Genomic DNA, 23949 nt, shown 5'->3' on the forward strand with positions numbered 1-23949 from the left:
GATAATTTTGTTTCAGTTCATTAATTTAAAACGATGGCGTATTGGTATTTTAATTTTTTTTGTTTACATTTTTTAAAAGGTTTGATCTTTTTTTCTTGAAATTTTGTTTTATCTTCTTCCCTTCTAAGTTCTAAGTGAAACATATTTTTATATTTTTGATTTGTATCACGGTTTCAAATATAACGAATCGATATGAAAATTTTTGATAAATTTTAACATCAAATAGAAATTTATTTTTATAACATCGATTTGTCAAATTGAAAATATTGACGTTTCTTAAGGTTTCGAGGTCCCTGGAATCTAAATCAAAATTTATAACAATACAAAATAGTTAAATGGCTTAAATAAAAACAAAGCTTTTGACATTTGTGTCCTTCAAAAAAGTTGTTGCAAGATACTTAAAAAGATATTCCTTCAACTTCTTTGTTTAAATTAAAACAGCTATTCAAAAAAACACATTTTGTTTGCTATAAATTAACAAATTCCATTGAAGAATACCCACGATGTCAATGGATTAAAAAACCTCTACAAAATCAGATATTTTGAAATTCAGATGAATCGATGCGTTACCATTTTAAAAAGAGGCTGGGATGCGACCCACACTGATAACTTCTGATCCCGTCTGTCGATTTGTCTTGCTTAAAGGTTGTTTATATGTACTCGTATCAATTTTTACTAAATTTGCGTACTATTTTTTGTAGATTTTATTTTTTATGAAAAAATGGACTGTTGGATTTTTTATAAAAATTACTGAATATCGAAAACAATATTTTCTGTGAAATAAAATAAGTTTGAAGCCAATATTTTTAATTTTTGAAAAGCTATTTGAGTCGAAAATAAATGTTTACCAAGTTTTAGTATTGCTTTTATTTAGAGTTTTATTTTTTGTAAAAAAAACTGTCAATTCGCTTTTTTTAAAAGTATTACCGAATGTTAAAAAGAATATTTCTTATAAGATAAAATTACTTTGAAGCCAATATTTCAAATTTTTTAAAAGACATTTGAGTCGAAAATCAATTTTTACCAACTTTTGTTAAATTGTTTGTACAAAAACTGTCAATTCGATTTTTTCAAAAAATTTTACTCAATGTTAACAACAATATTTTTTGAAAGACAAAAGTAGTTTAAAGCCAATATCTTAAAGTTTTGAAAAGATATTTGGGTCGAAAATCAATTTTTACCAACTTTTATTAATTTTTTTGTTTTTTAATAAAAAAAAAACTGTCAATTCGATTCTTTTTAACATTTTTCAGAAAGTTAAAAACAACATTTCTTATAAGATAAAATAAGTTTGAAGCCTAAATTTCAAGTTTTTGAATAGATGTTTGAATTGATATTCAATTTTACCACCTTTGAGTAATGGTTTTTTAGATTTTTATTTTTTATAAAAAAAACTGTCAATTCGATTGTTCTCAAAATTTTATCAGATGTCAAAAACATTATTCTTCGTTGCACAAAATTGTTTCCTAGATGAAATCATATTTTAGTCGTAAAATTTTGGAGGTGACAAATTTTTTTTTCAGTTTTTTTGATTTATAAAAAAACCGTTAAATGAATTTTTTTCAAAAAATATATTTCTTTGATAATCACGTTACAAAAAAAATTATTGAATTCAAGTCTCTTGCGTCTTTGGATCGTAAGATATTTAGTTTTAACCAAAATGTTCACCTTTTTTTTCAAACTATTATGGTATTTTTTTACCATAATAGTTTGAAAAAAAAGGTGAAAATTTTCTTAAGAGCCCTTTCTGTATAACAAAATGTATTTGAAATCGATATCTCTTCTGGTTCTTGAGCTATGAACGACGAAAAAAAGTAGCCAACTTTCGGACGTACGGACGTACGAACGTACGTACACACGCACGCACAGACATCTTTCTAAAAATCTTTTATTTTGACTCTAGGGACCTTGAAACGTCGAGAAATATCAAAATTTTCAATTTGACAAATCGGACCCATTACAATAACTTCCTATGGGAAGTTAAAAATTCGTGTTTTTTGCTTAATTCGTCAAAATTAAAAAAAAAGGCTGGGATCCAACCTGCACTGATAAATTCCCATCCCGTCTGTCGATTGTCCTGTTTTGTTAAAATAGTTGTCATTTGAATTATTCTTAAATATTTAAAAATTACCAACAATATTTTGCACATAATGAAATAGTTTTATTTCCAAATATATTTTTGTTAAAAAGATTTTTAGTCGAAAACCAATTTTTACCAATTTTAGTACAATTTCTTAAAAGTTTTTATTTCTTATACGAACAATTACATATTGAATGAATGGAATTAATTTGAAGTCAATATCTTCTTTTGTTCACAAGATATCGAGAACCGAACATCAATTTTTACCAAATTTGCGGACTATTTTTTGTAGTTTTTAGTTTTTTATGAAAAAAGGGAATGTTGGATTTTTATAAAAAAAATTACTGAATGTCGAAAACAATATTTTCTGTGAGATAAAATTATTTTGAAGCCAATATTCTTAATTTTTTAAGAGATATTTGAGTCGATAATCAATTTTTGCGAACTTTTGCTAATTTTTTGTTATAAAATTGTCAATTTTATTATTTTTCGACATCTTTTCACAAGAAACTCTTAATCAAATAGCTTTTCAAAATTTTTAAATATAATTTTTAAACTTTATTGCATGATGAAACAAAAAAAAAATACTTTGCAAAAAAACAAAACTTTTGTTTTTTTTTCAGAAACGACTTTGCAAAAACGCAAATTCGCGTTTGTTGAAACGTTTGCAAAGTAAAAATTCAAAGGACCAAAGCGAAAAGTGTTTGAACACACTGGGCCCTGGTAAAATTTGTAGGAGAAATGTAATTGACAGTTTTCTTGTGAAAAATAAAATCCTTAAAAGTATTTACTAAAAATTTGTAAAACGGAATTTTTGAATCGACAATTATTAACAATTAGGGATATTTGTTTTAAACTAATTGTATGTAATAGAAAACTTTTTTGACTAAAACTTGGTAAGAATTAAATAAAATAAAACTAAAAAAAAAGATCTTTGATTTGAATATTTCGGTAATGAAAAATAAATTATTGCTTTCCCTGCAAAAACTTGTCCTAACTATTTAGTATTTTCTTAAGAATTGTCTAACTGACAATTTTTTTCAGGCTTTTTTAAAACCTACCAAAAATAATAGTAAAATAGAATTTATTTTCAACTCAAATATGTCGAGAAAAATGAAGATATTGACTTTAAAATTATTGCAGGCTCTATTCAAAATATTGTTAATTAAATTGACAATTTGTTTTTTGAAAAAAAAAAAAAACAAAACCTACAAAAAAACACACATCAAAATTGTGATAATTGATTTTTAACTCAACTATTTTGTGCAAAAAAAATATATATTGCCTTTAAACACATTTCATCTGATACAAAATGTTGTTATTGACATTTTGTAAAACGTTTAAAAATATCTGAGTGACAATAAGAGTAAAAACCTCAAACAAAAAGTGACTAATTTTTGAATTTTTACTTACATAAATATCTTACGAAGATAAAAACAGAATGACTTCAAATCTGTTGCATCTCATATAAATATTGTTATTACCAATGTTTTTTTTCATTTTAAGACAATAGCGCAAAACTTTAAACAACTTGTTGTTAAGCGCTCAACATTTTAATAAGGAACAATTTTCTAAATATTAAGCAATTTACTTGCGACTCCATCATTTTAAACCCTTCTTTTTGTTTTCTCAACTAGTGGATTAGTAATCCCCTTTTATTTAAAAACGGGCACGTCTAAACAAAACATTTCGTGAACTCCAACGTACCTATCGAGCAAAATCCCCAACAATAAGTCTGAACCATTTCTTTGCTCTTATAAAAATTGACAAATGTCATATGGTTTTAGTCAATTGCGAAAAGTTAAAGTAGACTATTCCTGATTTTGGCCCTAGAAACATGTTAAGAGATAGTTAGATATTAAACTCATAGTCATCTTTTAAGCTTTAAAATAAAATTAAAATTGAATCGTTTAAAATTTTAGGGCAGTGTTTCTTACAAAATTCAGAGTTCTACCAAAAAAAAACTACTTCTAAAAAGACAAAACTTAAATTTTTGATTAAATTATCATTCAATTTCTTTAAAAAATGACTTGTTACAAGAAATATCATTTAAACATTTTAAGCATTCACCAATTTGAAGTTATAAGTGTGGATTGCATCTCAGACTTTTTTTTATTTATTTGGTCTTGCCATAAAGTGCTGCATTTTTTCCCATGAATCCTATTTTTGTATTGAAATAACTTCCAACACTTTTACTGTACAAAATAATTAAATAAAGAAAATCCGATATGATATATTTTGGTGAAGTCCTTTTCAATCTAAGTCAATTAGTTTAACTACCCGCAGCGCTTTTCGAAACGCATTTGCTATTAAATTAAACTTAAAGCACTTAAGTTAAAAATGCTGGTTTGCCGTCGAAGTCGTCGTGCCTTGTGGTTTAATTGCAAATCTACCAAAACAAAATACGGTTGGTTAGTGATAAAAAAAGTCACACAAGAGTCTTAATATAATTTATCCATTAAGAAATGCAATTACCGAAAGAAAACGTTACTTACAAAATTGTATTGAATTACAAACAAATTGACAATTAAACATAAAAGTCTGGCAAGTAAATAAATAAACAAATAAATTGGTTGTTCTTCGGTGAGGCGCATACACAATATAGATTTTTTGCCGAGCTGACACGGGAGCAACCAACATAAAATTGTCCGTGAGTAAAACAGGGATTTGTGATGTCAAGGGCTGCGACTTCAGTGTTTGTCCCTGTGACATAGCAAAACATGGCTTTATATGAAATTGTACTCATTTAAATTCGTTAGTTGTAATCGATATCCTGGGAATGAAAACGTCTTGACCTTGGGTTGAACCGGAGAGAATTTTAGCTTCAATCACGTTCATCTGCATAATTACTATCCGTAATCTAGTACCATTTCATAATTTCGGTGCAATTAAGAGGAAGTCCTGATGTATTCAAAAATTCAATTGGGATATAAAAAGCATTATCTTGATCAGTCAGATTATCAATAGAAAGATAAGTTTGTTGATGGGCCTGAAACATTAAAAGAATTTTATCATTTATGTTTGTAACAGAATTGTTTTAGGTGTTCAATTTTTTCGTTCGCGTAACCAATCAACCGTTTTCTCTGAAATTTGAGTGTCTTGCGGTTAAACATTAGCTATTAATTCGTCTAGTCCAGTGTCACTAGTTGCAAATGTTGGTTCTATTAGTACTTCACCACCATTATTTAAAACATTTCCATTTTCTATATCCAAGAGAGTTCTTGAAAATTATGCAGAAACTACGATTTTAGACAAGCATTTATTTCATCACTTTTTGAACCTCTTGGAACAACTGGCAATGTTTGCCGAAAATCACAATGGAACAGTATCACAACACCTCCCATCGGACGTTTATCAGCTCTTAAATCTCTAAGTGTACAATCCAGAGCTTCAGACCCACCTTTATATACCATAGTCGATTCGTCCCACACTTTTTTTTTCGATGACTTGAAAATTTTCTATATTTGATGACATTGCTTTAAAAGCACTCTTGAAACTGCGCACGTAAGGATTGTGACAATGTAACAAATATTGTAAGTCGTATAATAATTTTCTGTAAGTATTTGGGGCTATCGACATCCACCGTGCCGTTGTACTTCGCTCACCGAATCACACATGAAATATATTAGCAAAAATTTCGGTTCGTCAGGGTGGTTTGGTAAGAGAGATCCAGCTAAATGATAGACTTGGCCCTGAACTTTAAATTTTGGCATAAAATCTCCATGTCTGACTTCATTGTGACCGAATGACGTTATTTGGAAAGCAGAACTGTAAACACGAATCATATCAAGAAAATGTTCAGAATCTCGATGAGAATGATTCAAAAGACTTTTTAATGTTTCCGGTGGATCAGCAATTTCTGCCAATAAAACTTTTCCCCCTGAACAGCAGAGACCTGGTGGTTTTAAGGCTATTTTAATGCACGACAGAAATTGCACGAGGTATTCATATTTTCTATCGAAACGTGAGATCAGTGATATTTGGATTTTATATGTAAAGATAACAAATTATTGACTAACATTATCTGACTTTATTTATGCCTAAGACCTGCTCCGTGATATTCTTCTTCATTTAAAAAAAACTGCCTGACAATATAAGGTACGAAGTTTCGAAGTCAAACCGTAACAGAAATTTCCTTTTTTTGTTTGATTTCGGTTTTATAAATATACTGTAAGATGTATTTAAGAAGGCCTGAAGTTTTCTTTTAATCGTTGCTATTATTTTCCAGGTGCTTCAACCGTGTATCAATACTGATTTGACGTTTGATGAAAAAAAAACAGTCTAAAATCTGTCCTTAAGCTGAGGAAGTTGTTCCTCACAGCATTGAATTTCCCGATACGGCTAGCGATATCTTGTTCGGTTCCACTTTCAGTAGGACAGTGTTTCTAAAATACTAATACTCATTAATCTTTCAACTAATTGTTGAGCAATGTTTACCAGAGAGGTTCTGGGCCTAGATATCTAAGTTTTTTTCCGTGTTAATTTTCAGCATCATATTTATTCAAAGAATGCAGAATGATTACATATGAAGTCCCACATGTCTTCTGAACGTGCTCATACAGGGACACGTCAGCAACAATTTGTAATGGAAAGAGTACTACAAGCTTCTTCGAGACCACCAAACGAGTCAAGCAAGGATGTGTACTTAGTGCCTTATTGTTCATCTTATTTCTTGAGGACCTTCACTGAAAACTCCCAACTGGTCTCATCGTGAACAATTTGGAAATAAACGTCCTGTTATACGCGGATGACATAGTTCTCCTCTCTGATAGACCTAATATCCTGCAAACGATTATCGACAGCTTAATCAGGTATTGCAGTAAGTGGAACTTTGATGCCAACCTTAATAAGTCGGAAATTGTAATTTTTAGGAACGGTGGCAGAAGGGCGGCAGCTGAAAATTGGTAATTTAACGGTGGGGAGATAAAAATATCAAACCATTATAAATATCTCGGTGTTATCTTCACTTATAACATGTCGTGGTCTGAACACGTAACAAAACGTCGCGCTGCATCAAAAAACTCCATAAACTCGACATGGTCTAAATTTGTGCAAAATAAATACGTTGCCCACTCTGCTTAATATAAAGTACATGATGCAGCCACAAAATCAATAATGCACTATTGCGCGCAGGTTTGGGGATACAAAAGAGTACGACCAAATTCAAAAACTTCAACGTTTCTTCGTAAAGAGATGCTTTGGATTGCCAGACAATACTGCAAACTACGCGATTCATATTGAAACCGGTCTACCAAAGGCATTCCTAACAACATTAAAAGTTCACCTAGCTTACATAAGGAAAGTAATGTCTATGCCACGTAATCGTCTTCCACGAATTCTATCTGAAATTATGATTCAGAATAATTTGTATTGGACCTAGGAATGGTCAGGCCTTTTCTAAGAAATCCAAATTGATTTCAGTTTCGAAGCTCCATGCTCAGAATGGAATCGTATCCATAAAATACTGCTAACAAAGCTTTCCGAAAAAATGAGGGTTGAGTCTACAGGAAAGGCACTCCAGTCACAATACCATGACGAATATTGCAACCTTCTTTATTCTGAAGTCCCAAACTACTTTACAGATAACAACCCCCGTGACATGATAAACCTTATCTTCAAAGCAAGATGTGATCTTCTTGACTTAAACAAAAGAGCTTTTCGTAATGATACTGTAGGCACTATATGCAATATGGATGCTATAGAAAATACTTATCACTTCGTTGGTGTCTGTCCCATTTTTGAAGGATACCGCAAAAAATATCTAGGGTGCGAAATGCTAGAACGATCAACATTCCTCAATTTCTTAAATGGCTTAAATTACCAAAATCTATACAACTTTTTTTTGAACCTGACAGACAACTTAAAACAACTTATTGTCAAATTTAATTTTGAATACCATCATAAATATGATTTTGTTAAAGTTAATTGAAAATAGAATTATTTTATCTATCTATCTTATCTATCTTATCTAGACCAACATATTTTGCGACAAATCAATGACATTTCAACTGTAATAAATTCAAATGTCAAGTTCAACGTCGAACTAACATAAAATTAAAACCTCGAATAATTGACAGGAGAATTCCAGAAGACCATTTTGTATTTTTGTTTTTACATTTTTCTGTTAATACAAATTTTATTAACTTCAACTTTAACTTTACTTAGTTAATCTTTAGTTTCATTGAAATAATGTTTCTTTTTATATCAAATAGGGTATTAGATAATATTTATGCAACTACAATTATTATTGCTTTGAAATATGAGCAAACCAATTAAATCTGCCACAAATTTATAGCTGTCACATTGACATTCATATTCACAGACAGTCGGCATTCAGCAGATCAGCAATATGCTACCGGTCGGTCGGTAGATGTCGATATCTCGATGTCGGTATGGTGGTAGTCCAATTTCATTACCACATCAAATGAATAAGTTTGCTTTGCACCAACCGAATCCGGATAGCTTGAAATCTGCAACTTTGTTAGCTGTAGCAAACATTTATAGCTTCCAGTAGTCAACAATTAGAAATTGTAAAAATAGCACAAATACAAAAATCCACCTAATTAAACATTAACAATTTTATTGCTATCAACAGTAAACTACAAATTCTTATCTATATACGCTTTTCAAGTTTGCTACCGTTTGTCGTCTACAACATCAGCAGCGCTGTTATGCTATGCTAACTGTATGCATACCGGTTCATTCGGTTTGATTAAATTATTTGCCCATAATTCTCGCTTGAATAATTGTTTTTTAATTCGAACAATTTGTATATTACCTACCTACTTACGTTATATGTTTAATTTTTGATTAATATTGTTTTTTATTTTAGTGTGTTTGTTTTATTGTGTGTCTATTACTCAATGTTGACAATACTGTAGAGTAGAGGTATGTACAGTACATAGATTGTACTGTAGACTGGCAAGACTGGTTATCACCAGTTAACCGAGACTGCTTGCGGAATTCTTTTGCTAAATTTCAATGTCATCGTGTGGAAATGTAAGCTTATCGCTTAAAATGTGGCTTTATTTTGTTCATTATATACTCGTACATTTGTATAATCACATTCCTTGAATTTCTATGCATTTTTGAAAGTCAATTTTAATTACAGTGTATAAAAATGCTCTAGTTTTAGAATATACAAAATACCCGTGTTTTGTTGGGAAATCTATCCATAGTAAAGTAGGATTTTACACGAATAACAAAAACAATATCCATAGTGAGAATAACACCGATAAAAGTTAGAGTAGAATCTCACTATGTATAGGTTTTTGACATTTATACGAGCCTCGAATGGATCTTATGTGATTTCGTTTTTAAATGTTGGTACGATTGATATTGCATTTGTATCTCGATGGCTGTGTTTGTTGAGTAGTTCTGCATTTGGAATCATGTGTGCTTTCCATTGCGGAAAAAACGAATATATTACTGTTGATATTATTTAGTTTTGTTAGTGAAAATGGACTAACTGGGTTAATTTTGCAAGAAAAATCAATAGAAAAGATATTTATGTTTATGCTATGTTTCCAAAAAAGGTTTATCTCAGTTTAGAATAGATAAATCTCAACTCGCTTCAGGTATATAAAGAATTGAGGCGAGCTTCAATCTCGCTTCAACACCACATGTTAATGTAGTAGTCAACGAACAAACCCCCTTTTTAAAGTTTTTATTATTATTTTGACAGATCTTCTTTCAGTTGTACCAATTTTTAAATATAAAAATCTGGCCACTGCGGATCGTTTTGTTGGGAATTTCTGACTTTACTATATATGAAATGCGAACAAAACGCACGTAATGTTAGTCCTGTTCTTTAAAACAGTTTCAATGATTTTTAAAAAGAAAAATTGGAAATAGGGTCGAAAAACTCTATGAATCATATAATTTAATGAACTTGATTTAAAAAAAAAAACTGTAAAAGGTCTGTACTCCGAAATTCCTTATTAAATGCTTCAAACAGGCTGAAAAACAAATAGTTTTGACAATGCGTATAAAAGTTGTCACTTCTTAAGAATGTACAATTTCTTTAAGTTAATAATTTTTTTTGTACATAGAGATTTTTAATTGAATTGTACACAATTCGAAATGAATATGTACAGTGGAAGTGAATATTACTAACTTCTTGCTCATTTTAATCCTTTTCTTAACTTGCGTATCGCGTAAATGAACTAGCATAGATAAAGTTTAGCGCATACAAAAAGCTTTCAAAAATTCAGTATGAACTATTTTTGTAAAAATTGCATTTTTTTTGTCAATTGGGCTCAACAAATCAAACTAGATAGGGATGTTCTCAGGCAGTACTACGAAATACTGAAATCATATGTTACGAACTGACTCATGATAATACCGTGCCACCAAAAATACTAAATACTAAACAATTTTGAAGCGGGTACCTGAAGGAAATATCTTGGGACAAAACTTTAGTATCATGGCCACTTTTCTTAAATCTGTTGCAAAGGCTACACAAAAAATTGAGAAACACTTGGAAGCAGAAATTGCGTATTAAAATGATCAAAACAAAACCAAAGCATATAAACTTAAAAAAAACATAAATAATGTTACAATTTTTATAGGCAGTACACTTACAGAAATACTTTACTCCAAGACCATCAATTACCTTTCAATGATTTGATACAGAGCTCAAATGGAAAGAGCACACTCTAAAAGAAAAGATATGAGCTATATTAGAAAAAGAATTCTGACCTATCCAGAAAATAACTCATAATATAAAAGCCAGTACTGAATCCTTTTTTGGGCATAAGGTATCAAACTATATTGTTGTACAAATAAAACAAATGCTGATCCTTTGCAAACATTTCAAAACAAAGTTCTTCTTCGAAGAATAAATGCCCCTTGTTATATAGGAAATGGCTACCTAGATCGTAAAGTGCTCAAAAAACAAGCTGTGTCACTTAATCAGTGTTTGCTAAGTTATTCCAACTTTTAAAAAGGGACCGTTCTAAACGTTCTAAATAAACGAGACATTTTTTGTAGATTTAGAAAGACCAATAATTGGTAGTTCTTGGATAGATTGGTCCTGATTAACTGGTAGTTTAAATAAGAAAAAAGTAACACACCACTCTGTACCAAATCTTACTGAGGGTTTTTTGTTGAAGATTTAAAATCGTGCAAACTTACAATTTCGAGTGACAATATTTTCAGGAACTTCATTGTCAATAACTGCAACAAGCTGTTTAAAATCGTCAGTATTCACTGTTTAAGATATTTTGCGATTTCTGCATTTATGTACATATATGGAAAATCCTACTTATCATCTGATAATGAAATTATTAGACTTTGGGGGACAAACACTAGTAATCATGTGATCAAACAATTTCACATTGACACTTTTCTGAAAATAGCTAGTTCATTAGCAACCGTCAACTTACAATAGAAGCCCTTAATTTGGGATTTAATATTTAGCACAGTGAGAAATTGTCAAAAAAAAATACATTCGCAGTAATCCGTCCATTTTAATTGAATGTTGATACAGATAAACATTTGTCAGAATAATACACTTTTTGTAGCACTGCAGTCAATACGGAGTCGCCACATAGTTTTGTAGGATTAATAAGAAATTGAACAAAAAAATACGTGTAGAAAATGATTAGGAAATAAGTAATTCCCCTCATTCTAAAAACACTGAAGAAGTTAAATGTGCAAATATCGTTTGAAATAAAATGAAAAATATTCGAGCTCATCTTGATTGACGTCATATGATTCAGTATATAGAAAAATGATCTACTATTACAACCATAGAGTATCAACTCTTACAACCTCTAAGAATGCAAACCTCGAAAATTGCTTTCTATGTTCTATGCTCGAATTTTATTAATTGCGGATCAAGTCCATCTGTCTTCCTATCCTGGCTCCTACAAATTAAACCATTGTTTCGATTGAAAATAAAGTTTCAGCCGATTAGCTTAAGGCGTTTTTTTCATTTTATTAATACGAAAAATAACAGTCGCCATACAAATTTTTTAGTTTGAAATGGAAAATTCGATTTTTTTCTCAAAAATGAGCCCATAGATTTTTTTAAAACTTTTTCTAATTTTTATTTGTCTTTTTTTTGTACAAGAAAAACATAAGTAATGTGAATATTTGATCGACTGTGGACTTTCCTGGTCTACAACCTCACTGATAAGGACCTATCAAGTTGTTGACGATGGGCTTTAGACGTTCACATATAACGGCAGAGAAGATTTTATAGGCGATGTTAAGTAGACTGATTCCTCAATAGTTGGTGCAGTTTAGAGAGCCTCCTTTGTTCAGGATCGGTAAAACAATACTGAGGTACTATTCATCGGGCATGCTTTCTTCCGACCATATCTTTCAGATAAGTTGGTGCATGCTCTTAACCAACTTATCTCCAGCTGCTTTAAAGAGCTCGGCATTCAAGCCATCCGCTCCAGCGGCTTAATAAGACTTCAGCTTAGATATGGCAATCTTTACTTCGCCTTAGTCGGGAGGACGGGAATGTTGGCATTCGTCATCTATGTTGAATGGATCATCCTGCCTGACAGCGGAATTCAGTTCTTCGTTGCCGTTATAAAGTCTGCAGAAGTGGTCCTTCTATATCCTCAGCATTAACTGCGGTTCCACTATGATGTTTCCATTTTCGTCTTTGCAGCCTTCGGTTCTAGGTTTATGTATCTGTGAATTGCGTTTCACCTGTTCATACAACTTTCGAACTTCATTCCTGCTTGCCATGCCCTCTCTTTTTCCTTCTGAGAAGTCGGCGTTCGTCCGCCTCTTCTGCTTTTTGAGCTCATGAGCAGCTCTCGTCCTTTTATGCAGCGCCGCTTTGCGTGCCTGTTGTTTGGCTGCATTTGCCTGCATCTCTAATTGCATCTTGGCAATGTTGCCACTAGTTTTCGATGCATTGTTTTGCGGACAGAGAACTTCGAGAGAGGTTACTCGGTAATAAAAGGATTTGGCGATTTCTTGCGTTCGACGTTGTACCTTCTCCCAGCACCTCCCTGTTTTGCCTTGGGTCTGGAAATCCGAAGTGCTACCTTGGCTACAACGAGGTAGTGGTCCGATTCGATGTTAGCTCCTCGGAAAGTTCGTACATCCATGAGGCTGGAAGCGTGTCTGGCGTCGACCGCAATATGGTCAATCTGGTTGACGGTAGTTCGATCTGGAAAAGTCCAAGTTCCTTTGTGTATGTTCAGGTGTGGAAAACGCGTACTGACTACCATGACGTTTCGCCCCGCAGCAAAATCTATGAGCCTGAATCCGTTGTCGGAAGTGTTGTAGTGCAGGCTGTTCTTCCCGATTATTCTACCAAAGATGTCTTCCCTTCGTATCTTGGCATTAAAATCGCCCAGGACAGTTTTAATATCGTTGCTAGGACACTGCTCATATATGTTTTGTCTAAGAACTCGAAAAACATAGCTTTGGCATTGTCGTTTTTGTCATAGTTGCGGAGCACCAACAAGCCTCGGATACGGACGGATTTACTGTACCTACGCAAACGAATTAAGGACAACGAACTTTGGATATGCTCGTGGAATGTTAGGTCCCTTAACAGACCACGTGCGGCCGAAGAATAAGCGGAAGCCCTGGACTGCAATAACGCAGATATCACCGCTATCCAGGAAATACGAAGGGATGGGCCGGGAAAAAAGAGGATGAAAAGCTGCGATAATGACTAAGGTGACTGCTACCACGAAAACCAACAGCGCTTATTTGGATGTGGCTTTGTCATTGGAGCCAGACTTAGGCAAGAAGTCTTGAGCTATAGGTGCATCAATGAGCGCCTCAGAACCATACGCATAAAGGATAAATTCGACAACTTTAGCCTGATATGCGCGCACGCCCCCACAATAGAGCAAGACAGCAAAATCCAATCTACTAGTAAGCAGGCCAATAGCGATAGTAATAATAGATTCTAGAAAATTGTTTCCAAAAATTACGTCAAAAAAAGCCACAACATCCATGACATCTTTTTTTTTATTTTTGTAGCATTTTTGCATTAATAGAAATGGCAACAAAAAAGAATACAATCTTTTCTGGAAAAAAGCTAAGTTTAAAAACAATTTCTTACATTTCTGTTTATGTTTGTGTTTCGCTCTTAAATATGACATATTTAGAAAACTTTCGGAATCTTGGAATTCTTTCATATGTAGAGAACCGATTATACCTTGCTGGACAACAGCGTTCCGAAATAATTTTGTAGCTAAAGTTGGCATTTTAACCCTTAAGATTAAGGATAAGATTCACATTGTGTTGTTTAAATTTTGTTAGCCTCCTTTAAAGAACATTTTTAAGCGGTGAGTAATCACTCGTCTTTATCCCCCCCCCCCCCCCCCCCGCTGAACAAAAGTCTGGATATACCCCTGAATTTAATTCAAATCTTTATCTACAGCAGGATCTTTTATCGGCACTGGATATACTGCGGATGTTGAATTTGTACTACGTATGATTTTTCCAAAAAACCACGGGTTGTGTTAAATCTGACAATCGTCTGTAAAGCATTATTTGAACCCGTTTCAGTTAGACTGGGAATTATAATTTAAAGAAGTGAACAACCGTAAAATGATTTTCAAGCAAATCCCACCCCACATCCCACTTCTGATTTTGTAATTTATGCATTTATAGCATAGTTTGAATCAACTAGATAGAAATCTTTATCCCCATCTACAATTCTCTCTCTCTCTCGTTTTGAATCTCAATCCAATCCCAACTATCCACATCAGTTTATTGTGTTCCTATATAGTTTTCGAATAAAAATCCCAACAACATAATAATAATTTTTCTCATGAAATAAAATTTTATTGTAGAGATGTAAAGTGTAAATAGTTTGCCCGCTTGGATTGCCTGTTGAATAATATTAATCCACAGACGGACCGGACGACGAAGACGACTCGAGCGACTCGACGGTAGCAAGTAGCAACTCCTCCTGTTTCGCATAGCGTATTCGGTCGGCTGTCAACCATGTCGTCGTTCCTTGAGAAGTCTCTTCATTATGGCTCCATCAACATCATCATTATCATCATCATCATCATGGCCGTAAAGCTAAAGACAACAATGGCTAATTCTGAGCATACATAATTAAAAGTGAATCTCAGTTTGCAAATGGCACTGCATTTTGTTCTGTGTATTTTTTACGGAGGAACGTAGAAATACAGATACGAAATACGAGCGATATAAGAACGGTTAACGGATACTATCACTTAATAAAAATATGAAGGCGGACTTCCATACATAACAACATAGGTACATTTATACGTTTGTTTTATAATAATTATTGTTATCCATTTTTCGGAACACACAAATTCTGACTAAAAAGAGAGAGACGGATAGAGAGAGAGAAAAATGTAATGTAAATTTGTATCAAGGATTCTTTCTTCCGAAGTTTATTTTTTTGAATCTTAAGTTCTCGTTGTTTGTGTTGTTTTTTACGCTGTTGTATTGAGGTAATAATTAATTTGTCGGTTGACTACCGCTAACGTCTGGTGTTGGCCAGTTTCAGGTTCGGTTCTAGTTTAAGTTATGGCGATGGTTGTTTTCTTGGTTTTGTATACAGGAGCACTAATACGCCACCCTACTTTACCTTATTTGGTGAAGACTAATTGAAATTGTAAATTCGGTCGGACGCAATGAGAGTGCGAGGAGAGCATCGTGTAAGTGCAGATTATAGGTAAGTCAGCTAGGTTTAGGTTCTGTTTTTTGAAGTCTCTGCATTTTATTATTTTTGCTGACTGAGATGTTTCTTGTTTGGTTTTTAGGTTGCTAGATGGCGGTGATGGTTGTAAAAAGGGTTCGTCCATACTTTGTCTGGATTTTTTCATACTTCTTTTTCTTTAGTTTTGTTTTTTTCTTAATTAGGTAAGAAAATTTGTATATTGATGTTGAATCTATTAAAATAACACCATAAAGTTGCTTTGTACATATGTAGGTATTAACAGACAGTCTGGCTTCTACCATGTGTGGCGAAATCACAAGGTCTAAGGTTTAAGTGAAGGGAATTTAAAATCAGTTTTAATTAATGATATGAAGCTTAATAAATATGTTTAACATTCATAGAATTTGTTTAAACATGCATTTACTAATCATTAGAATGAATGAATATAAAACATCTAGTAATTTTTAGAAGGACTTGTACTTCAAAGACTTAAAAGATTTTATGAAACTAAGTTTGGATTTAGACATTTAGACAACAATTTTTGTTAAATGTTGCTCATATGGTGCTTATAAAAAGATAAAGCAAAATTGGAAAGGTGGATACAGGGGCCTGATCAAGAGTTGCAACCACCATGTCAATTTTTTGACTGAAAAATTTGAAAATCGTCATCAAATAACCTTACTTTATACTAACACAAATAAAAGTAAAGGTGGATTCAACACTAGAATTCTCACCTCCTCATCATGTTCAACTATTAAGCAGTGGGTTTAAAGACGGCCCAAAACTCCAGTAATGATCGAACAAATCCATAAATAGTGTTGGAAGACAACAGGCTTAAAGTGCATGAGATAGCGGAGACCTGTTAGAAGTCACCTGAACGTGTGCGAAATATTTAACAATCCATATTGGCATGGGAAGTATGTGTGGATGAATATTTCAATTACTAAAATCAATGACTTATATTTCGAATTGACGCTGTTTCCTTCTCATTTTCCACACCTAGTCCCAGCGACTATTATTTGTCTCCTAACTTCAAAAATGGGCTTGGTGGTTAGTGGTCGAATAAGTATTTTGAAAAACCTGACGAATCTACGTTTAAAACTGATATAACTTAATTAGAACATTGTATGAAGAATATATCAGTCTCAATAGAAGTTATGTTGAGAAATAAATCAAAACAAACATTTTTAAATATCGTTTTTTTCGGTCAAACCTAAATTTTTTTAAATTACCATTGTTGTTTTTGAGGCTTCAAGCACAATGAAAGAATATATAGATTAATTTCAGTTCAATAAATTCAAGTTTAAACTGTTTTCTGTCCTGTATGGATATAGCACCTGATATTAGGTTCGTACTCAGATAATCATATGAAAAATTACAATACTTTTGTTTCAATGGCCGCTGTGACATCAATCCAAGTTCCAAGATCTAAGAAATCATAAGTTTCACGACAGCAAAGTTTTAAAAGAAAACAAAACCTCAAACCATACTGTCTACCAAAAATCACCATAATCGAATTTCGAAATTATTATGATGCTGAAATTTAGTTTTTAAATAAAACAAACCTTGGAAGTTTAAAATCTTAAAAAAGTACTGATGTGTGGACTAATTGCTCCCTAATTGTAGGAACTCTCAATTGGACGGTCCCTTAAAATTAAGTCGCCAAACTGATATTTTTAGAGACTTAACCAAAACAGTTTGAGTCCGAAACGTGAGAGGCTGAATATGCTGATATGATTTATATCGTTTAGATCGAAGAATTCTCCTAGGTAATTCTTGCATTTTCGAGCCAGAGCAGGGCATGTTGAGAGAAGAACCGTTTCTTCCTCTTCCTCGTCCATACAGCTTCGGAAAAAGTCATTTGAGAATACGCCTAGTCGCCTGGCGTGGTTTCCAGTTAGAAAGTGTCCGGTTATGACACCTATTATAGAGCTTATATGCGATCTGCTTAGAGATAGCAAGCACCTTGAACGTTTTAAATCCTGAAGACCTGAAACGTGGTGAAGTTGTTCCACCTGGTGCCTGCCCTCCTCACATCGTCTTGCATTAGCAACAGTTTACAAGTAGCGATTGGTATGCCAGTATGCGCCAAATGTGCTAGGATGGGCTTCACTGTACCGTTCCTGGCGAATTCATCTTCCTTACAATTCCTGCAATGTCTCTATGGCCCGGCACCCAGCAAAGGTGAGTATTAAACTGTTGCACCATCTCCTTTAGAAATGATCTACAGTAATGGACTGTTATAGAGTTTGTAGCGATAGAGTCCAGAGATTTAATAGCGGTATGACTATCTGAGAAAATACGGATATCAGTTGCTGATATCACGTTTTCTTTAAACCAGGACAAGACTTCTTTTATCGCCAAAAGTTCCGCCTCAAACACGCTACAATGATTGGGAAGGCGGAATGAGAGACTTAATTTCAACCGTTTTTGAACCAACTGTATAAAAATGGTCCAACCCATCTTCCAGGAATGTCCGATCCTCCCAGAAAGATCTAAGAGGTATAGAAATCTGGAAATTTCTGTCAAATTGCAGTTGGGGGATGGTGTAGTCTGTGTGCTTTGGAATTGATTCTAAATTCCTACGGAGTGGCCAATGTAAATGCAAATAGCAGAGGTTGCAGCTATTTGTTTGCTAAATATTTCAAGAGGTGTTAGATTGAGTAAGGTTTCCAGTGCCGCAGATGGGGTCGTGCGAAGCGATCCGCTTATACATAGGCAAGCTGAACGTTGGACTTTATTTAGCTTATCCCTTTTTATATCTTTCTCTAAAGCAGTCCACCATACTGCCACACCTTACGTTAAAATCGGTCTGATTACCGATGTGTTTGGCCAATGCGTGATTCTGGGTTGTAAACCCCATTTATTACCAATAGCTTTTTTGAAAGAAAAGAGAGCTAAAGTAGCTTTTTTGACTCTTTCCTGTGCGTTGCGTTTCCAATTTAGTTTTTTTTTTATCGAAGACAAGACCCAGGTATTTAGCCTCGTCTGAGAATTTCAATTGGATTCGTTTAATATAGGGAGGGTTGACAAATGGAATTTTGTATCTCCTCGAAAATAAGACTAAATGGATTTTACGTGAGTTAACACCCAATCTACACCGATCAGCCCAAAGTATTAGTCTGTCTAAGGAATTTTGTAGGAGTCCTTTGAAGGTGTTAAGATGCTTTCCTGAAACTGCTATAGCAACGTTGTCCGCATAGGCTATCACTCTTAAACCCTCCGTATTCAGAATAGTGAGGATTTCATTCACCACTAGTTTCCAGAGGAGAGGGGATAGAACACCACCTTGCGGTGTCCCAATACAAACTGATCGCCTGCCAGAAGAGTTGCCCAGTTTTGAGTTAATTATTCTGCTAATCAGCACTAAATGAATTACCTCCCAAAGCGAACTCTCTACATTCAGAGATGTTAGTGAAGATGTGATTGCAGGTGTGTCCACGTTGTTAAAGGCACCTTGGATCAAGGTCAAGGAAAGCAACCATAGTGAAGCGATTATGATGGAGGGAATATTTGACGGTGCGTACTAAACTGTGGAGCGCCTTTTTCACAGATTTACCTTTACAGTAGGCATGTTGGGACGAAGACAGAAGTCTTGTATCGATGCTTGCCCTTAAATTGATATCAACAAATCTTTCCGAGGTCTTAAGAAAGAATGATGATAGACTTATAGATCTTTAGGATTGACTTGCTGCGAGCATTGACCTGCTTTGGGTATAAAAACAACTTTAACTTCTCTCCATGCCGCGGGAAGATGGACCAGGTTTGGTGCAATTATGTCAGAAAGTCTTTTGTAGCTCGGCTGGTATTATTCCAACTGGTCATGCAGATTTAAATGGTTTGAAGCTGTTGAGGGACCAATGTAGCTTGTCCCTTGCGATCAGACCTATTGGATATGTTGTATTTGAACTTGAACGTATATAACTGTTGCAATTTTCGGTAAGAGAACTACTAGGTAAGTGAGTATGCAGCAGTAAGTTCAGCGATTCATTACTTGAATTTGTCCAGAAGCCGTCTGCATTTTTCAAGCAGCTTGGCATCGCTGGTTTCGTTGAAAGAATTTTCCGTAACCTAGAGGCTTATATCGTGCCACAGAAGGATTCTTTGTTAGAGTCCCAGTGGAACCGAGCCAGTCTTGCGGCTTTGGCTCGGTTGAAAAGTTACCTGCATTCTTTCCTGAGCGAGTCAAACTCTGGAGCCCACCATTGCGGTTTGCCTTTTCTCCTTTGTGTATAAGTGGACAAGCAATATCTAGCGACCTGTTTATAGCTGATGTGAGGTGATTGACTTTGTTATCAAGCTCATTTGCATTAGAGAAAGGACTAGATAGTCCAGGTTTTAGTAAACTTTGTGATGAGTTCCTGTATGAAGCCCAGTCAGATTTCTGATATTTTCGAAAAGTCAATGCACTCGGGTTTTCATCAACATTGATATTGTAAGTCACAACGGACTGTTGCGCTGCCCAATTTATTTTATTTATTCATCCCCAAAATCTGTGGTACTTCCCGGTTTACGGACCTAATATTTTGTGCAGACCATTTATTTGTAACAAAAGTGTTTCGAGTAGCGCTCTTTTTTGACAAAATAAAAAGTAGTGTTGTAGTTTGGCAAGACACAGTTTTTTGGAAGCGATAACAATGCTATACTCCTTTTTACAGTACATGCTAATGATTCCTTTACTGACTCTTTGTCTGAGTGAGGTTATTGCAAAAATAATTGAGATGACGGAACAGCTCGTAGAGGCCTGAGTCTGATTAAGGTTAGGTCATTTAAAAGTGGTTGCACACTTAGGCTATGAATTGGCCCATTTTGATACTACATGAATTTGGAGACTAAACATTTCACATATAGTATATATGTACGTATAAACTAGACATCATACCTTTTTGTAAAATTTCAGCTCATAAATTTCAGCTAATGACTCAATGATTATTGAAAAATTGAATTTCGACCCTTAAATAAGTCTTTAGTGAACGAGCATTATCTTAAATATAGAAAAAAAAGTTTGACCGGCATCGATATGAAAAGAAAATGACAACGCTTTTTTTTGGTCCACCTTAACTTCAAATTTGAGTTTTAAAAGAGTTTTACTTTTTCGATGCAGCCAGGGACCTGAAGAAGAGGTTTGCGGCGAAACGTTTTCAATTCGACTTTTCAAATTCGACGTGCGCCGTATTGTCTTTTTAACGAATTCGAAAATAGTTCTTTCTATATTCCAGTGATTTGACACTTGTTTTGACAGCTTTCCACAAATTTGGTTTGTTTTGAAAGAATTTGTGAAATTTTCCGTGATTTTATAAATAAACAATATTATATATTCAATATTAATTAAACTTGTTTTAGCCCGATGGTCAGGGCCGACGAGTGCTCCCGGTCCACTGCTTTTTTTTTCTCCATGAACTTGACATACAAAATGTATGTTAATTTGTTTGCTTGTTTTTATCATCCCTTGAATGATAAATTATAAGAAAATTAAAATAAACCTAGTTAACATTTTTATATAATTACAAAAAAGAAAGAATCCACGAAATTGAACAGTGAATTCGTCAAAAAAAGCTGACGGATTTCAACTCACCAATAAACGTTAAGACATTTCAAATTCGTTAATTGGTCGAATTCAAAACGAAGAAGGCGAAAGCGAAGCAGTAATTGAAAAATGGCAAATTCGTTAGCAAAACGATTCGTGGTGAATCCCATAATCAGGCCCCAGTGGAGAGCATTTTTAACGACAACTTTTGAATTTTGAAAACAAAATTTGTTGCGCAAATAACGTAATTTTAAAAACTCGAATGGTTTTTAAAATCTAAAAAAGACTTATGAGTCTGTTAAAGTAAGGGACATAGAAGAATCTTGAGAAATATTGACCATTCTTCAAAAAATCGGCAATTACAATAGACCTAATCCTTAATTTGCTTACACTGTTGACGTTATTCCAAAAACTACCATACTTGCTTAAAAATATGTAGTTTTAATGATTACTGACATTTGAGCTGCTCTAGAATCCGAATTTAACTTTCTATGGCGATTTATCAAAAAAAGAATTCCAATAAAACTCTGAAATCTTATTTTCTGAATATTCCAAAACTTTACAAAACTAAAAAGAGAATTAAATAATTTCTAATGAGTCCGCCATAACCCTATATTCTACAACTCCCCTTATCTCTATGGCACCGTTTTCACCTGTTGTATTATCACTTAATTTTCCATGGAAATCCAATTAAGCTTATAAATTGACCGAATCCTCATGAAACTCTTAACGGTCCTATATTTTGCTCTGCTCACTAGCAGCAGGGTAGCGCATGCTTTCCGATCGTTTAAAAATGCTATCGAAACGTTTTAATGACAATACAAGCATCAAACCTCACATAATTTAAAATGACGTAAAGTGCAGTCCTCCAATAAAATATTACACCGAACAAACCTAACAAAAAATCGCCGCAGCCAAACGCTTTGCTTCGACTTGTGTTATACAACTTCATCATTTTCAAGTATACCTAAGTAAAAACAGATTAAAATATTATGTACACGTAGAAATAATAATTAAAGTCCGACTGCCAATTTGGGAGCGACAATCAGCGGGTATAGTATGAGTAATGAGTAATCGACATCGTCGCTGTGTCGTTGTCGTTAATGATTTACTCACCGGCAGAGTTCTGGTGATAATGCATCGGGACCGAGACTAAGCACAGAGCCTTTGCACTGCGCACAAACATAAGTACTCGATGTCGATTTAAAAATAGCCAACATCATCATCAAAAGCAACAACTTTGATGAGTGCTTTATACACCCCCGACGCGACGCTGTTACCGCCATCGCGACGCGACGTCGCTCGTCGTCTTCGCTTGTGTAGGGGGTGGGAATATTTATGATTTTTTGTTTTTATCCAAATTTTGATTTCACCCAAAGGACATTAAACTCGAACGCACCTATACAGATAGCCAAGTTTTTATTTTTCGTAATTTTGTTTTTATTTTGGTTGAATGGCCGATTGAATATTTAAGTGAAACTTCGAGAAATTCCAAATTTGTTTCTTTTTCCCCGAATTGATTTTGATTAAAAACAAAAAAAGAAAGACAAGAAAAACAAAACAAACGCATGTAAGTCCGTCCGGCTCCGGGTTCCGGGCTCTGGCAGTAGGCAGCTTTTAGTGAAATAATTGTGACGCGAGGAAGTAAAAAAAAACCGCATAGCGTCTCCTCGGTCGTACCAGGGAAAGCAAGCCATAGCCATCAAGCAGCACTAGCTCCACCACCATCATCATCATCACCACCACGATTGACATCAGAGCGAGAGAGAGTGTGTCATTAGATATGCAAAAGTCAAAGCCGTAGCCATAGCCAGAGCCATAGCCAGAGCAAGACTTGGCTTTTAATGAAATTCACTTCGATTTAACATATCACTTTGTCTGGCATAATGGTAATTACAAGCGTTGTGTAAATTGTAGATACAAAGATACACCACAGTGCGCAGTGCATGCCTAAGTCGTCGCAGTCGTTTTGCCAATCTGGTGAGTGTTTTTTTCTTTTTTAATTTTAACACACTCACTGAGGTTTTGTCTATTGGAGCTTATCGCTGTTGCGCAACCGCAAAGTGACAATTGAAAGTATATAAGATACAATGAAGACAACAACTACGACGACGACGAGTGGAAAACATGTCATTGAATTTTTTTTTTATTTTTTTATTGTATTCATTTTCATTATCTGCTTTTTTACAATTTTAATTTTATTTTTCTAGGTCTAAGCCGATAAAAAACAAGACCGCAATATTGTCTTTTAATAAGCATACGAGTACTTAACATAAGGCAAACGTAATGCGAGGGGTTTATAGGGTAGAGGTATGCTCGTATATGAAATGGAATGGCACACATGCGGAGGTTTTGAAAATCGGAGCGTGCTGATTATGTTGTGGTAAATTTTTATAGCACTTTAGTGCTTATTGATTTGGAAAATATATTTAAGGAGAAAAAACGAAACAGGGAAATTCAATTTGGATTTTGAACTTAAAAGCATTAAATACAAAGTGATGAGACTTTAAAAGTTATTTCTTTTTTCAAAGATAAGAAATAATGTACCATCTTAAACCAACATAAGGGAAAAAGGGTATTTGTGGGTAAATCGCTAAGAGTTAACGTTCGATACTTCCATGTTAACCAAGTGGTTTGACAATCGTTAAACATGGTAAATGTAAGTATGGAATTTCAAGGTCGAATAAGTTGGAATTTCTATTTAAAAGAATTGAG

General features: G+C 33.9%; 1 long non-coding RNA gene across 1 annotated transcript; it reads left to right on the forward strand.

Annotated features, from left to right (window-relative positions):
• The first annotated feature begins 22291 nt into the window (after positions 1-22291).
• On the forward strand, positions 22292-23682 carry LOC129946957 (uncharacterized). The gene is made up of 2 exons (XR_008781668.1): positions 22292-23214; positions 23445-23682. It is a non-coding gene; the product is annotated as an uncharacterized LOC129946957 (long non-coding RNA).
• The last annotated feature ends 267 nt before the right edge of the window (positions 23683-23949 follow it).

Source organism: Eupeodes corollae, chromosome 2 (genome assembly GCF_945859685.1).
Source record: "Eupeodes corollae chromosome 2, idEupCoro1.1, whole genome shotgun sequence".
NCBI classification, from domain to species: domain Eukaryota; kingdom Metazoa; phylum Arthropoda; class Insecta; order Diptera; family Syrphidae; genus Eupeodes; species Eupeodes corollae.